Source organism: Eschrichtius robustus, chromosome 7 (genome assembly GCF_028021215.1).
Source record: "Eschrichtius robustus isolate mEscRob2 chromosome 7, mEscRob2.pri, whole genome shotgun sequence".
Lineage (NCBI taxonomy): Eukaryota > Metazoa > Chordata > Mammalia > Artiodactyla > Eschrichtiidae > Eschrichtius > Eschrichtius robustus.
In genome coordinates, this window is record NC_090830.1 from 132,572,542 (window position 1) to 132,587,968 (window position 15,427).

Here is a 15,427-nt window from a genome sequence, read left to right on the forward strand (position 1 = left end):
ATGTTATGATGACAGCCCTTCTATATTAAAATGACAGTGGTAAAAAATGACAACTGGGGTGGCCATTCTGCTGTTGCTGTAAACTCTTTAAATTTTTTCCATTTAGGGAAAGTGTTAAGTGCAAAAGGGATAACTTTGCCTTCAAAAATGATTCATGATGGAAGAGAATTGTTGGCAAATGGCGTTCTGGTGCTAGACCTCAGCAGGGCCGCCCTTTTGGTTTTGAGTCTCAAGGATTTCAAACGGTGTGAGTTATCCTGAACTCTCTTTGCTTTAGCATTTTAACAGTTCCCAGCAATAATATCCTTTCCCAATCCAGCGCTGTGCTTGCTCAGCACCTATGTTGCATACTCATCCTTCATTTACCTTGTCGCTGGCTACTCAGAACACTGAAAAAGTTGCACGTTGATTTTGCAGTTTTGTTTGCTGTTGCTGTGGCTGTTTGTTTCACTTCGTCTCTCATTAAAACACTTTCAGGGCTTATGAATAGGATTTCTTTCTGGAGTTTTACAAGTCAAGAGTAAAGTTATTGATTATTCCCTGAAAGGGTAACTGATGGCTAGTTAATAATTATACGAAGAGCAAGTTTTCCTGTTTCGTCTTGTGTACACGACCAGATTAACAATGCCAGGGAAAGCAAACTCGACTCCACAGGAACAGGTGTGCCCTGAGTCTTAAAAGGCCAAAATATCTCACAAAGTATGTCACTGGTGTATTTTTACAATGCTAGTAGTGTTTGTTTTTAAGTAGCCAAACTTTTTTACTTTTTTAACTTTAAAGAGACACACTTTGCAAATATTTCTTCACCCAGTCAATGACTAAGTGCCAGACATAAGTTGCAATTCGAGCCTGGCAAAGGAATACATTTTAGGGACAAAGAGATTTTTTTGCTGCTGTTGTTGTTGTTTAAACCACAGTTAAGAAAAGGCAATTTGCCCTGCCCCTCCCCCAGGAGAACACCCAGTTCAGGATGTTCAAAGATCCCAAGTGAAATCCTAAATAACAGGGCTCTGAGCTCAAATCTGCAGAGCTACGCAGAGCGCCCTCCACCTAGCTTTATTAATGTACAATCAGAAAGGAGGGAGAAAACATACCGCCTAGCTTTATCTTCCCAAACAGGAAAAAGAATTAAACCAAAAAGCACCATGTCAGGTCCAAAACAAGCTCCAAACCCAAGATTTGTAAATTCCCTCTAATAACTGCTTTTTACAGGGACAAACTGGGGTCCCCTACTCCTCGGGCAGAGAAAACCAATCAGTGTCATAAATTCCCTTTGCCTTCAACCCTCACTCCCTTGTACTGGGGACAGAGTAGGGGGAGGGGTCGACCCAACATCAACACTTAACACTAAACCCCTCAATGCTCTACAGAAATATGCTGGCTTCTTTCCTTTGTTTGGTCCTGTTATACTTGATCAAGTGTGAACGATTAAACTGGTTTCATTAAAGGCAAGTGCATTCACAGCTAGCATCCAACTTCAATGGCAACTAGAAGCATATTTTGCAAGAAGGAGGGCCTGCTTTTTTGCTTGAAATCTACCATCTCATTAACTTTTCTTTGGGGGGGGAGGGGCAGTAGAAAGGGCACTAGGGGTTTTTACCAGAGAGTGTGTCAGAGCAGCCCAGAGATCTGATGCTAGACAAAAGGATATTTAGTGTTTCAACTCTGGGATACAGTCCCTCTTACTTAAAAAAGAGAAAAGAACTCCTGTTTCAATATTATATTAAAGCTGCTCTGACTGAAAGTGTTTAATTAGCATTTTAAATATTGCTTTATAATTGCTTTAAGAAGTATGCTTTGAAATCAAATGATTATGAAAACAAGATGCTTTAAAGTCCCATTACTTCAAAATGTAGAAAATTTATTTTAAAAAAATCAAAACAGTGGAATTCTCCTAAGCACATGAAAACTAAAGTTCTACTTTGAGAACCCTAGAGGCAGAACAGCAGTCTTAGGTACTGAACACGGGGTAAATTTTTAACTGCCTTTGAGCCCAAGCACCTAGCTAGCAGAGAAGAGTGTCTTCTTTGAAAGAGTAGTACCAGAGTTTGATATATTTCGCCAAAGTCGGGAGGCAGAATCACTTAGTAAACTAACCAAAATAAACGTCCCCTCCAAATTATCCATGTCAGATAAAAATATACCAGTCTCTACAATATCCAACAGAATTGCAAATAAGGCACTTAGCATTTTAAATTCCCAATGCATATTTATAGAATAGAATTCTCTTGTCTACCCTTCAAGCCACTCACGTCTGACTCTCTAAGAACTTAACCCGATCTCTAGTCTTTAAAAAAGAAAAAAGGGGGAAAAATCCAGAAAGATCTGTTTACCCCGGATAGGGCAAGTGAGCCCGGCATGACTACGCAGGCCACTGCCAGCAGCCTGCACCGCAAGGACGCAGATCAAGCGGGGATTTCTACGAAAAATTCCTCCTTTCCCTTGTAAAATACTAAACCCGGGTGCCCTTGGAGCCAACTGCTGCTTGGGCCGCCTCCGGAAAAAGTATTCGGGGGCTGGGCGCACCACACACACTCGCGCGCACACGCAGACTCAGTGTCCGTGACCATCCGCGGCGGCGGAAAGCGAGCCACCGAAGGGAGTGTGTGCGCGTGTGTGTCTCGCCGTGGCCGGCGGTGACCGCGCAGAGCTCCCCGGCCCGCGGCCTCCCGGCACCTGGGCGCTGCGTGGGCTGCGGGCGACCGGCCACACCGCGGGCCTCCGGCTGGTGAAAGGCCCTGCACGCCCCGGCACCCGCGCGCCTCTGCCCAACTTGCCCCGGGTCGTTGGGAAGAGCGCGAGGTAGAGAAAGAAAGGCGCTTCCCCTCGGCCGCGCGGGTCCGTCCGGCGCCGCGGAGGACAAGGAGGAAGAGGCGATAGCGGCCACCCGGCTGCCTCTGCGCCGCGCCGAGTCCCCGCCGCCCGGGTCGCGCCCTCGCCAGCCCCTCCTGTGAAACTTTTTCTTTTTGGTTCGCCCCACCCGAAAAGTGCGGCCAGGGCGGGGGAGGCGGGCGGGCCGGGTTCGCGGCGGCGGCGGCGGCTGCGGCGGCGGCGTGTGAGGAGGAAGTGGTGCCGGCGGGAGCGCGGCCGGGCAGAGGAAATGCCCAGCCAGCTCGGCCCCCGCCCGCGCCCGCCGCCCGGCTCGCCCCGGGCCCCCGCCCCGCTGCGACTTTGGCGGGCCGAGCCCGCCGCGGCAGTGGTGGCGGCGGCGGCAGATGTGGCCCGACTGCCCGGAGGAGCCAACAATGCGGGGCCGGCAAAACAAAAGGGTTCCACTTCGCATCCTTTCCCGTCTTTCACTTGCGCTCCCGGGGCGCCGCGCGGGATCCCCTGCCAGCAGGGGCCGCTTCCCTGGGGACCCGGAGCCGCGCGCGCCCCGGTTTCCCAGCGGACCCCCGCTCCCCTCCCCCGCCCCGCAGGCGCAAGGCCCCACGCGCTCGGACTCCCGGTTCCGGGGAATCCGGCCGTATTGTCCCCGCGGCGCGCCGCGCGCTCGGCCTGGGTCGCGGGCGGCCCCCGCGCGCGCACCCACCGGCCTCCGGGAACAGGAGCCGGGGGCGCCTAGGAAACCGTCGCCGAGACGCCGCCGCCGCCGCTGCCCTCCGGACGCCGCCGTGCTCGGGGTTTCTTTTTTTTTTTTTGCCAATCCTGATGGGAAGGAAGGTGACCGCCTACTTCGCATTCATCAACTCTCATCACAACAACAAAAATCCTGGCGCTAACGGCGGCCAGCGGGCACGATCGGCGGCGGAGGGCAGCAGGCAGGGACCCCAGGCCGGCGCCCACTCCCGAGCGCCGAGCGGGGACACCGGGCCGGGGACGCAGACCAAAGATGTCCTCGGATGCCGGCTTGGTGTCCTTCGCCCTCCTCCTCCTCCCCCCCAGTGGCGCAGTGAGGCGCGGGCGCGGCGCCCCCGGCCCACGGCCGCAGGTGAGGCGGGGGCGGCGGCGGCCCCAGCCCTCCCCCGGGGCCCCCCTTACCTCGTCCCGGGCCGCCGGCGTCCACGGCGAAGGGCGCCCACCCGGGAGGCGGCGGCAGCAGCGGCGGCGGCTCCCGCCCCTCCCACCCCACCCGGCGGCGGTGGCGGCGGTGGCGGCGGCTGTGCGGCCCCCCCCTCAGCGCGGCATGGCTCCCGGCTCCGTCCCTCGCTCCTCCGGCCGCTGCCAGTTCCTCTGGGCCGCTCCCGGGCCACCTTAAAATGACACACGCACACAAGGACACACACACACAAAAACTTAATCTCTCCCCCTCCCCTCCCCTCCCTCCCCTCCCTTCCCCTCCCTCCCCTCCCTTCCCCTCCCTCCCCTCCCTTCCCCTCCCTCCCCTTCCCTCCCCTCCCTCCCCTCCCTCCTCTCCCCTCCCCTCCCCTCCCTCCTCTCCCCTCCCCTCCCTCCTCTCCCCTCCCCTCCCCTCCCTCCTCTCCCCTCCCCTCCCCCCTCCCCTCCCCTGTCTCCTCTCTCCTCCCCTCTCCTCTCCCCTCCCTCCCCTCTCTCCCCTCCCTCCCCTCTCTCCCCTCCCTCCCCTCTCTCTCCTCCCCTCTCCCCTCCCTCCCCTCCCTCCCCTCCCGTCCCGTCCCCTCCCCTTATCTCCGCTCCCCACCCTACCCCTCCCCTTCCCTTCCTCCTCCTCCCCTTGCCGCCGAGCCTCTTCCTACTTCCCCACCCACCCCACCCCCTTCCTCCGCCCACCCGGCTCCCGAACGTCTCCAGCCTGGTCCCGGCCCCGCGCCCGGCCGCAGGGAGGGGGCTGCGCTGGGGGTCCCCGGCCCGCACACGCCCCGCGCCGCGCTCACCCCCAAGAGGATGCTAATTCCAACTTGGATCGGGGGAGGGAGCGTCCTGGAAGCCGAGCGCCTCCCGGCTATTTGCTCTTCTTTATTTGTTTTCTCCTCCGGCGAAGGAGGAGGAAAACGGAGAGAAAAGGAAAGGGAAAGAAGCGGCGCGGCCGCGTCTCCCGGTGGCCGCCGGCTGCGCAGGAGCGAGGCGGGAGGCGAGGTGAGGGTCGCCGCTCGCTCACTCCTCGCTTTTTTTTTTTTTTTTTTTTTTTGGGCAAAGGCGGGGTCTCTCTTTGCAAACCAATGACACAACCCCACATGGGCCGGCCTCGCCCCCTACAGATACTCTTCACTACAAATCGCCTCTCTCGGGGGATTAGTGGCTCCGCGAAAGTGCACACAGGCGCGGCGGGCGGGCGAGTGGGCCGGGCGCGGCGGGCACTCCCCGGCCTGGCCCCGCCTGGGAGGCCCTAGCGAAGCGCTGGGGCCTCGCGGGCAGGGCTGGGGGTCCATCTGCAGCGGCCGCGAATCCGGCCCTCCCTTCGCCCTCCTTCCTCCTCCGCCCCTTCCACGTGGGGCCCCGGGCGGCCGGCCACGTGGGGGGACGCGAGCCCGCGCGGGCCTCGGCACGGCGCCCCGGGGTGGCCCTGGCTCAGTGGGGCCCCCGCCAGGCCCGCGGCGCCGACCTGCCCCCTTCCTGGCCCCGCGGCTCCAACTTCCTCCCGGGCCCCTACGCCGGCCACTTCTGTCTTCTCAGGCCCGTGGGGTCAGGCGCGGGCCGACCACAGGGGGCACTTGCGCTTCCCAAATCCGGATCCGGGAGACAGTGCCCGCGCCTGGCCCGAGGGGCGGAGATGGCCGTGGGTGCGCGCGGAGGGAGCCCTATGTGCTGGAACTTGCAGCGGTAGTGTTCCCTACCAGAAGCAAAACATTTTCTACACATTAAAAAAAAAAAAAATTGTTCCTTCCTCTTGCCTGGATCTTGTCGGGGCTATTTTTAAAGCCTTGCCTTGGGTGGGAGCTCCGGGCCTCGCGGGACGGAGGCGATCTGCGGCCGGGGGGCCCCCAGAGTCGGGGACCTGGAATTGCGCACAGCTCCGACGCCCCAAGGTTAGTGTCTGGACACCAAACCCGGAATCCAGGCGGAGCGCCGGCCGCAGCTAGACTAACTTCCATGCCCGTGACCCGCGGCGTTGGAACTCGGTCTGCAGAAGGGAGCCAGCGGCTGCGGGCTGGGAGGGCTCTTCTCCCTGCTCCCCAGAAGCCCCCACACTCTCATCTCACGTCCCTGAGATCGGCCGCGCGTCCTCCGAGGGCCCCCGTGTGGGCTGAACCGAGCCCTTAGTCTCGATCTGCTTAAAAACCATACTGAGATGTGACGAACTAGATTGAGGTGTTGAGCAGGAAAGGCGTGGGGAGGGGTGTGAGGTCCGGTCTTTGCAGGCCGCAGGGACTGTCATTCCCAGAGCCGAATCGCTGGGTTTGGCCTCCCACGTACCCGGAGTGCACCACACCCTGTGAATCAGAGGAAACAGGCTGGAGCCTGGGGGCCAGAGAAAGGACCACCGAATCTCTGAACCCTTTTCTGCATCCCAAGGAGCGCTGCTCTAGGCCTCTCGGTCTGTTAACATTTTAAAAACTCCTACGCCGGCTCACAGCAGGAAGGAATGCGCACTGCTCGTTTGCTGAAGTGCGCCCAGGTCAGCCTGCGGGACCGGCTTTGCGGGGCCCCTGACTCCGGATGATCGCTTTATCATCCAACAGTAGGTTTTAAAACCCTACTGAAGACCTCCTAGAAGTGATGGCAGCGCGGGACTAGGCATTTAACACCCGCTAGTTCACAAAATTCGGTTACTAAAATGTCCGAAGCTGGTTTTCTACTTGGCACTAATAGGCCCCGGCCATGCCGGCTGAGTGGCTCTCGAGTGGCTTCTGCGGTTCAGTTGAAAAACTGCCAGACCCGCACTCTCAGTGACCTCCGTCTTCTGGCGACCCCGCATCTCCAGCTCTCTCCTCTCCCCAGCAGTTTTGCCTCAAAGTCATGGCGCCTAAAATACTTCTCGGTTATACCCTGACCCCGCCCACCCCCAGGCTACTGAGGTACTATTATATGCTTTTCTATGTTTCTTAGGCATAAGCTATGGTAACCATAAAGATTTTCTGCTTCCTTATTTCACAGATGATCTTTGATTCTGAGTGGCCCTCTTTTCACCCAGAAAACACTGAAAGTCAGCTGGCTTTTCCTATCACTTGTTCAACTTTCATGTCTATTATGAATTTGACCTTAGAGAATACTGTGTCCTTTGTTTTGAGAATGTTATTAAAAAAAAAAAAAAGTCATCCTCGGAGCCAAAAATTATTTCTCATTTCAACTTGGTACCCTATATTTTGCCCCCAACATGTGAGTTATTTCAAACTCCATTTTAAAATGAGCAAAGACTTGAATAGACATTTCTCAAAGGAAGATATACAAATGACCAACAAGCACGGGAGATTTCCCTAATTATTAGGGAAATGTAAATCAATGCCACAGAAAGATACCACATCATGTCCATCGGGATGGCTATTATCAAAAAACAAAACAAAATAAAAACCAAAAAACAGAAAAGAATAAGGGTTGGTAAGGATGTCAGAAATCAGAAAACGTGTGCGTTGCTGGTATAAATATAAATTGGTGCAGACACTGTGGAAAACAGTTTGGTAGTTCCTCAAAAAGTAATGTAGAATTTACTATATGAACCATCAATTCCAGTTCTAGGTATATACACAGAATAATGGAAAGCAGAGTCTCAAGCAAATATTTGTACACCAATGTTCATAACAACAGCCAAAAGGTGGAAATAACCCAAATATCCATCAAAGGATGAACGGATAAACAAAATGTGGTCTATACACACAATGGAATATTATTCAGCCTTTAAAAAGGAGAAATTCCAACACATGCTAAACATGAACAAACCTTGAGGACGTTATGCTAAGTGAAAAAAAACCAGAACCAAAAGGATAAATATAAGTTTCCACTCATATGAGGTATCTAGAATAAGCAAATTCATGGAGACAAATGAAAGAGATGACTAAGGGCAGGGAGGAGGGGAAAAAGGGGAGTTGTTTAATGGGCACAGAGTTTCTGTTTGGAGTGATGAAAAAGTTCTGGAAATGGATGATGGTGATGGATTGCACAACAATTGTGAATGTGCTTAATGCCACAGAACCATACACCTAAAAAGGGTAAATCTTATGCATATTTTACTGCAATATAAAAGAAATGGGGACTTCCCTGGTGGTCCAGTGGTTAAGACTGTGCGCTCCCAATGCAGGGGGCCCAGGTTCGATCCCTGGTCAGGGAACTAGATCCCACATGCCACAACTAAAAGAGCCCGCATACTGCAACTAAAGATCCCGAGTGCCGCAACTAAGACCCGGCACAGCCAAATAAATAAATAAATGAATATTTTAAAAAAATGTTGCAAAGTAGCTTTTGTCTCACAAACCTCTTAGTTTATACTTACTACTATATATAAAGGTGGGTTTGTTTGTTGGTTGGTTGGTTTTTGGGTTTTTTTGGCCGAGTCGTGCAGCAACTGGGATGTTAGTTCCCTGACCAGAGCACGGAGTCTTAACCACTGAACAGCCAGGGAAGTCCCTAAAGGTATTTTTCAGTAAGGAAAAAAACATTAAGATAAAGACAAAACATTTTGTTTTAAAATATATTTCAGATAATTTATAGAATAAATACCTTTTACTAATTTTTATCTCTGCCAGTTACCTTTATAGAATATAGTACTGAAATGCTCATTTTTCAGTACTCTCCATGCTTCTTCCCATCTAATCCTGTTTAACTGGTCAGGTTCAATTTCTGGTGTCCCAACATGGATTTTGAAAGACACAAAAAAGAAGAGTCACAAAAATAATAATAGCAGCAACAAATGTTGGTCCATGACTCACTAGGGTGCCTGGCACTGGGCTAAGCCCTTGACATGCATCTTGAATCCTCATAGCAGCCGCTTAAGAGAGATGCTAGTATTATCCCCGTTTTACAAATGAGAGAAAGTGAGGTTCAAAGACTTCATGTGACTTCCCCAAGGTCACACTGCTGGTGAGTGAGGAGCTGGGGTTGGACCCCTATCTGCCTGATTCTGTTTACGTACACATATCTTCATTATTAGTATAGATTCAGAAAAGGCAAAATTAGTTATTTTTAAAACGTATTTTTAGCTTCTCCTTATTAGAAAGTTTTTTCTTTCTTCGTTTGTTTAATAATAAGCCTTCAATCTAATCTTTAAAGGAAAAAAGTAAGGAAAGCCCCCCAAATAAATGTGCTGTCAGACACTGGTTAAAAAAATAAAAACAGGGTCTTCCGTGGTGGCGCAGTGGTTGAGAACCTGCCTGCCAATGCAGAGCACACGGGCTCGAGCCCTGGTCTGGGAAGATCCCACATGCCGCGGAGCAACTGGGCCCGTGAGCCACAATTACTGAGCCTGCGCGTCTGGAGCCTGTGCTCCGCAAGAAGAGAGGCCGCGATAGTGAGAGGCCCGCGCACCGCGATGAAGAGTGGCCCCCACTTGCCGCAACTACAGAAAGCCCTCGCACAGAAACGAAGACCCAACACAGCCATAAATAAATAAATAAATAAATAAAATTTAAAAAATAAAAATAAAAACAAAGATGGGTATGGTATGGTGGATTTTAAGGCTCCTGAGGATCAATTTCAGAACAACAATCAAAAGCTGTGATAATGAAAGTAGAAAATAAATGGTTACTGAGAATAAGGGTTCCACATATTACTTTCATTTCAAGGAAGAAGTAGTAATATAAAGAGTTCAAAAATGTTGCATCTAACACTGCTTTTTGGTTTTTTTTTTGTTTTTGTTTTTGCCTTGTAAAAGATCTGTAGTCACTTTTTCCCTGATAATCTTGGTTAAATAGAAAAATCCAATCACCCAGAATACTTCATTTGTTCAGGTAATCTTGTTAATCAAGCTTCTGAAGTGGGAGGAGTTTGAAGTGTACACACTGCCCTGGGATGTACTGTAGAAGAAGAGGCTTTTCCTTTATTCTGGGAACTCAATTTACTTGCCTGGGAGCCTCCAGTCCCGCTTGATGTTGCCAGTGAAAGGCAACTTTGTGTCTTCTGGCTTGATTCTGTTTCTTCTGGGTTAACAGGTCTCCTTTGGCGCCTAAAGTTCAAATTCCTTAGCAGAGTGATTTCTCCCCTTGTTCAAGGAGTCTCTCTCCTTTCTGGGTACACGAATTTGGGATTCGCATAAGGGGCATTTTCCCCCAACGCTGTGGGGGGAGGGGTCCTCTCTCCAGTGGAGGGGCCTGGCCCAGAGGAGCCCCAGTACTGCAGTATGGGAGCAAGTGTATAGCTCTCAGCACAGACAGGGCAGGGACATTTTTCCTGTGGACTCAGCTGTTCCCTGCTGACCAAGCCTGGCGCAGCTGACCCTTTGAGATGCTGCCTTGTCCTCCATAGCACACACGACCCGCCCCAACCCCTCCCACAGGGCCACCTTCCCCCATGGATGCACTGTACCTCTTAGCTTTCAGGTACTTTCTGTGTCCACCAAGAAGCCATGGGCTCCATCCAGGTCACACAGTGCGGCGGGAGCACCCCTCCCACGGGCCATCAGTCCAGTCACTTGGCTCAGCACCACCTCCCCCCTCTACATACATGAGGGGAGGGGACAGGCAACAAGAGCTGGTCCAGATTCTCCCTCAGGGCATGGGAATTTCTGTCATCTCTGCTCTGTACTGTTTATAAATATACACATACGTACATGGCATCTTTCCTGAAGATCTGAGGGTTTGCTTTTTAACAGATAATTAAAAAGTGTAAACCACCATGATTCCTTGTTGCCTGGCTCATAGGAAGCTCGAAGTCAAAGGTTATGTCCAAGGATGCCAACCAGCTATTGTCGGGTTCCAGGAAGCAACTTTTTCCTTCCTCCGTGAAAAGTGATTGTGAACTTGCTCCGAAAGAGGACTGGTTTGTCTTGGTTGAGAAGGCCTATTAAATATTTTCAAAACAGTTTTCTATCTGGACAGCAAAATACCAGTTGTTTGATCGTATTTTCCATGATAGATATGATGGAAAATGAAGCTCAATAAAATGTTTCTTGCTTGACGATGATGTGCTGATGACACAGGACCGCTTCCTGCATTTGGAGAAGCCGGTCTGAGAAACTGTCGGAAGAAGTTTCTGATTCCCATGTTGACTTTTTAATTAACTGTAGGGTTGTATATATGTTTTTAATATAACCACCTAAAATATTTTTTTGGAAGTTGGTGGGAAACTATTAATAAATACCACAAAAGCCCCAACGCTATCAACATCCCTGACTTGGGGCAAGGGACTTTTTCTTTGGAGAGAACTGCACGAATTGCCCTCAATAGCAGTTACCACATTTTGTAACACGAAATTACCTGATGGTTTGATCCACTTTGTAGGGCCTGGACTGTAAGAGGTGCTTGGTTAAATACTTCTTGGATGAATGAATGAATCACTCCGTGAATATATTTCAAAGAGATCTGAGCTGGGGCTTCCCTGGTGGCGCAGTGGTTAAGAATCCGCCTGCCAATGCAGGGGAGAGGGGTTCAAGCCCTGGTCGGGGAAGATCCCACATGCCTTGGAGCAACTAAGCCCGTGCGCCACAACTCCTGAGCCTGTGTGCCACAAGTACTGAAGCCCGTGCGCTCTAGAGCCCGTGCTCTGCAACAAGAGAAGCCACTTGCAGTGAGAAGCCCGAGCACCACGACGAAGAGTAGCCCCCGTTCGCCACAACTAGAGAAAGCCCGCACACAGCAACGAAGACCCAACGCAGCCAAAAATTAATTAATTAATTAATTTTTTAAAAAAAGAGAGATCCGAGCTGTGCAAAAGTCAAATATGTAAACTGGCAAAGAGAATAAAGTAATTTTTAATTGAACATAGTATTAGGGAGGTAGGATTGGGGGTTATCTTCAAAGGTTTATCTTCATTCTGTTATATTATTTTTATAACTTAAAAAAGTAAAGGGGGGTGGGAGGGAGGCTCAAGAGGGAGGGGATATATGTATACATATAGCTGATTCACTTCGTTGTACAGCTGAAACGAACACAACATTGTAAAGCAATTATACTCCAATAAAGATGTAAAAAAAAAAAAAAAGTAAAGGGGCAAAAGGAAATGATGTATGCAACAAACAGTTCAGAAAAAATAATATGTAGATAAAGCGAATGTGCCACATGTTAAAAACTGGTGAATCAGGGCGATGGTTGTATGCACTTATCTGTGCATTTAAGAATTATTTCAAAATAAAAAGTTTTTTAAAAAGTAGTGGAAAAAATGGAATCCATAGCCGCAGTGTGAAGTGCCGAGTCTGAAAGGCACTTATTTTCTCCCGTTTAGCAGCCTTTCAACAGGAAGGCATAACTCCTTCCCCGCTTCGTACCTCCCTGAGAGCAGCTTTGATGTCTCTGGAACCCGGGGCCTATAAAAGGCCCCCAGGACTGACCCACTGCTGGAGGGCGGCAGCTTCCGCCCTGCCTTAATCAAAGACTTCTAACTGAGGGCCTTACTTCTCCCCTCCCTATCTCTCTCCTGTTTCATTTCCAGGAACCCAGGAACCAACGGTTGTAAAAAAAAGATAGTGGCCCTAGATAATAGTGGGTTCTTTTATTGTAACTGTTTTGTGCAATAAAATGGACCAGTCGTGTGCACTTGAGTATTTCAAGGGTCTGTGCGGCGAGAGTTGCTGGGAGTCGGACTCGACTGTATTGTCACTCGCCCGTCTCTGCCGCTCAGAGTTCAGCTCACTTCAGAACCACAGCATCTGCAGCGCTCAGCCGCTGTCCTGAATGGAGGGGGGAATTTTGCCGCACTATTCTGTGCAAGAGCTGTGCTCGTTGTGGCTATGATACAATCATGATGTGATTCGTAATTAATTCTAATCAGCAAGTACATTTTTGCCTTTGCAGATGCTGTGGCCTTTTTCAAACACGTGTTAAAACTCCTATGCTCACGCCCTATGCAGTGAGGGGTACCAATCGAAGTGGCTGAAGCTCTCAGTTTCAGGATTTAATTGGCATTTGGGTTTAAGCCCATCACTTTTAGTTTTTAGTTAAACACACACACACACATACACACACACACACTGTCGGAATCCTTTGAAAAACAGTGACTCCAGTCCTAGGAAAACAAAAACAAGCGTGCTGATCATGCAAGTGAGTGAATCTGTAGTGTAACATACGGAGGAAATAAACAAACATATTGAGGTACTACTACTCAACAAACATTGAAGGAGGGCCTGCTCTGTGCCTGGTCTGGGCTGGACCCTTGGTACAAGATTAACCTGAGCTGGTTCCTACCTCCCAGGAGAGAGGATCACAGGGAAACCGCACTGGCACAAGTATTAGGTCATTCAATCCTCACCATAATTCGAGGTAGGGAGTAAACCCCCCAGTTGTCTGTGAGACAATGAAGGAGGATTAGGTGCAGAGCCAGCTCCACGGGCTGCAAGACCTGTAGTCACACAGGCCCCACACCCAGAAGGGCCTCGGGCTTGGTTTCATGCTCTGCAGTTGCTGTCTTGAAATTCTGAACAATTTGAACAAGGACCTTGCATCTTCATTTTGCACTGGGCCTGACAGATTAGCAGCTGGCCCTATTTAAGAGCCCCTCAGCCAGCAAGTGGCAGACCTAGAATGCAGGGCGGTTCTTCAAACCTCCAAGTTCACTGTACTTCAATTACTTTGGGAAAATGATTAAAATACTAGATAAAACATGCCCAATCCTTGTGCAGTGGAACACAGAATGGGGAAGCCTAGAATTCTCTATTAGTGGCCCATGGAGTCAAACTGAGTCAACATGAGTCTAAAAAGTCCCCTGGCCTCTTATGAGGACACCTCCTCACATGTCCAGCCCGGGGACCTACCCTTGGAATGTTCATTTTAATGTTAGTTTTCCTGTAGCGGGGCAGGCCTGTGACCTGCAGTCCTCCAGACGTGTTAGCAATCATGACCAACACCAGAGTCATACAGGCCACTGACGTTACTCAGCCCACAGTCCACGGTGGGGCATGGTGAAGCAGCTGCTGGGAGTGGCCAAGGGGGGATGGAGACTGGGGGTGGCCAGCCCCCTGGAATTGTTGCACGCAGGGAAAGGAGTGCCATCATCAAAGGGTGCATTACTCAGCTCCAACTAGAACTGGGTTTAGGGTCTAAAGCTTGTCATGCAGCCTGCAGTTCCATCACCTGCAAAATACCCTAAAAATGGAACTGATTTCAGTGAGTTCCTCCTTCCTGGGGAACTCTGTACTTAAAAAAAAAAAAAATCATGCATCCCTGAAAATCTACAAATAAGGCCCATATTCATCAGGTCAGCTGGCCAGGGGAGCCCAGGCTTGCCAGTACCCACCATTCATGGCGCACTCACTTGTCCCAGGAAAGCATCATTATTTCACGTTAGCTAGGGCAGCCCTTGCATTTCAGACGAGGATGCTTAGGCTGCAAATTAGGGTCGCTTGCCAAAGCCTTTCAGCAGACAGGCCGGGGAGCCCAGGATGAAACTGCAGGTCTGAGGGCCTCCCAGGCTCTCCCTGGCTCTGCTGTCTGCCTGCCCAGTGCTCACCAGGATGTGGACAGGTGAGTGCATCTGGCCCCCAGGTCTGTGCATCTCTGGAGACTTGCCCTCACATTTAATTTGTGCCAGGAAGAAACAAAGCAGTGGTCTGCTAGTTTTTCTCCCTGGCTCCAACTTTTCATTTCAAGATTGTTCAAATCTATAGAAAAGTTGATTTAATAGTACAATGAAGGGGACTTCCCTGGTGGTCCAGTGGTAAAGAATCTGCCTTCCAATGCAGGTGATGTGGGTTCGATCCCTCGTCAGGGAAATAAGATCCCACATGCCACAGGGCAACTAAGCCCGTGTGCCACAACTACAGAGCCCACGTGCCACATCTACAGAGCCCACGTGCCCTGGGGCCCACGTGCCGCAACTAGAGAGAAGCCCATGCAACGCAACAAAAGACCCGATGCAGCCAATAAATAAAAAAATTTTTTTAAAATAAATAAATAAATAAAATTTAAAAAAATAGTACAGTGAGGGACTTCCCTGGTGGTCCAGTGGTTAAGACTTCGCACTTCCAGTGCAAGGGGCGTGGGTTTGATCCCTGGTCAGGGAGCTAAGATCTCACATGCCTTGCAGCATGGCTAAGAAAAAAAAAAATTAGTACAATGAATACCCACAGGCCCACCACCTGTGATATTAGTACAATTTGTTCACATTTTGTCACATTTGCTTTCGCTCTCTTTTTCTATCGTAGATACTTTTTTTTCTTGAACCATTTGAGAGTCAGCTGCAGACATCCTGATGTTTCCTCCCTAAATACTTCAGCATGTGTCTCCCTAGAAGAAAGATCTTCTACTACAGAACCCTAATATCTTATCACACCTATGAATATTAACCATATCTCAATAATACAAGGGCTGCCAGTTCAGTGCTGTCCAGTGTGTGGTCAGCCCACTGGGGTCAACCTGCAGACTATTTGTTACAGGTCAGGAACAAGCTAAATACCAAAAGTGAGAGCAAGCTTTTAGAAACTTTCACAGTAGTGTGACAGGGTCATTTTAGATCTCTTAAGTTTAATAATCAAAAATCTGGGCTTACATTT

General features: G+C 50.3%; 1 protein-coding gene across 6 annotated transcripts in view; it reads right to left on the reverse strand.

Annotated features, from left to right (window-relative positions):
- CTBP2 (C-terminal binding protein 2) overlaps positions 1 to 5,033 on the reverse strand; it is a 164,460-nt gene extending 159,427 nt beyond the window's left edge. For 2 of the 6 annotated variants that reach the window (XM_068548737.1, XM_068548741.1), the window contains exon 1: positions 3,982 to 4,071. The gene's annotated coding sequence lies outside the window, so the exon portion shown is untranslated. Of the gene's footprint in view, positions 1 to 3,532; positions 3,585 to 3,981; positions 4,234 to 4,793 lie in introns of those variants that run through there. The other 4 variants (XM_068548739.1, XM_068548740.1, XM_068548738.1 and 1 more) reach the window with 4 other exon arrangements.
- Positions 5,034 to 15,427: the final 10,394 nt, after the last annotated feature.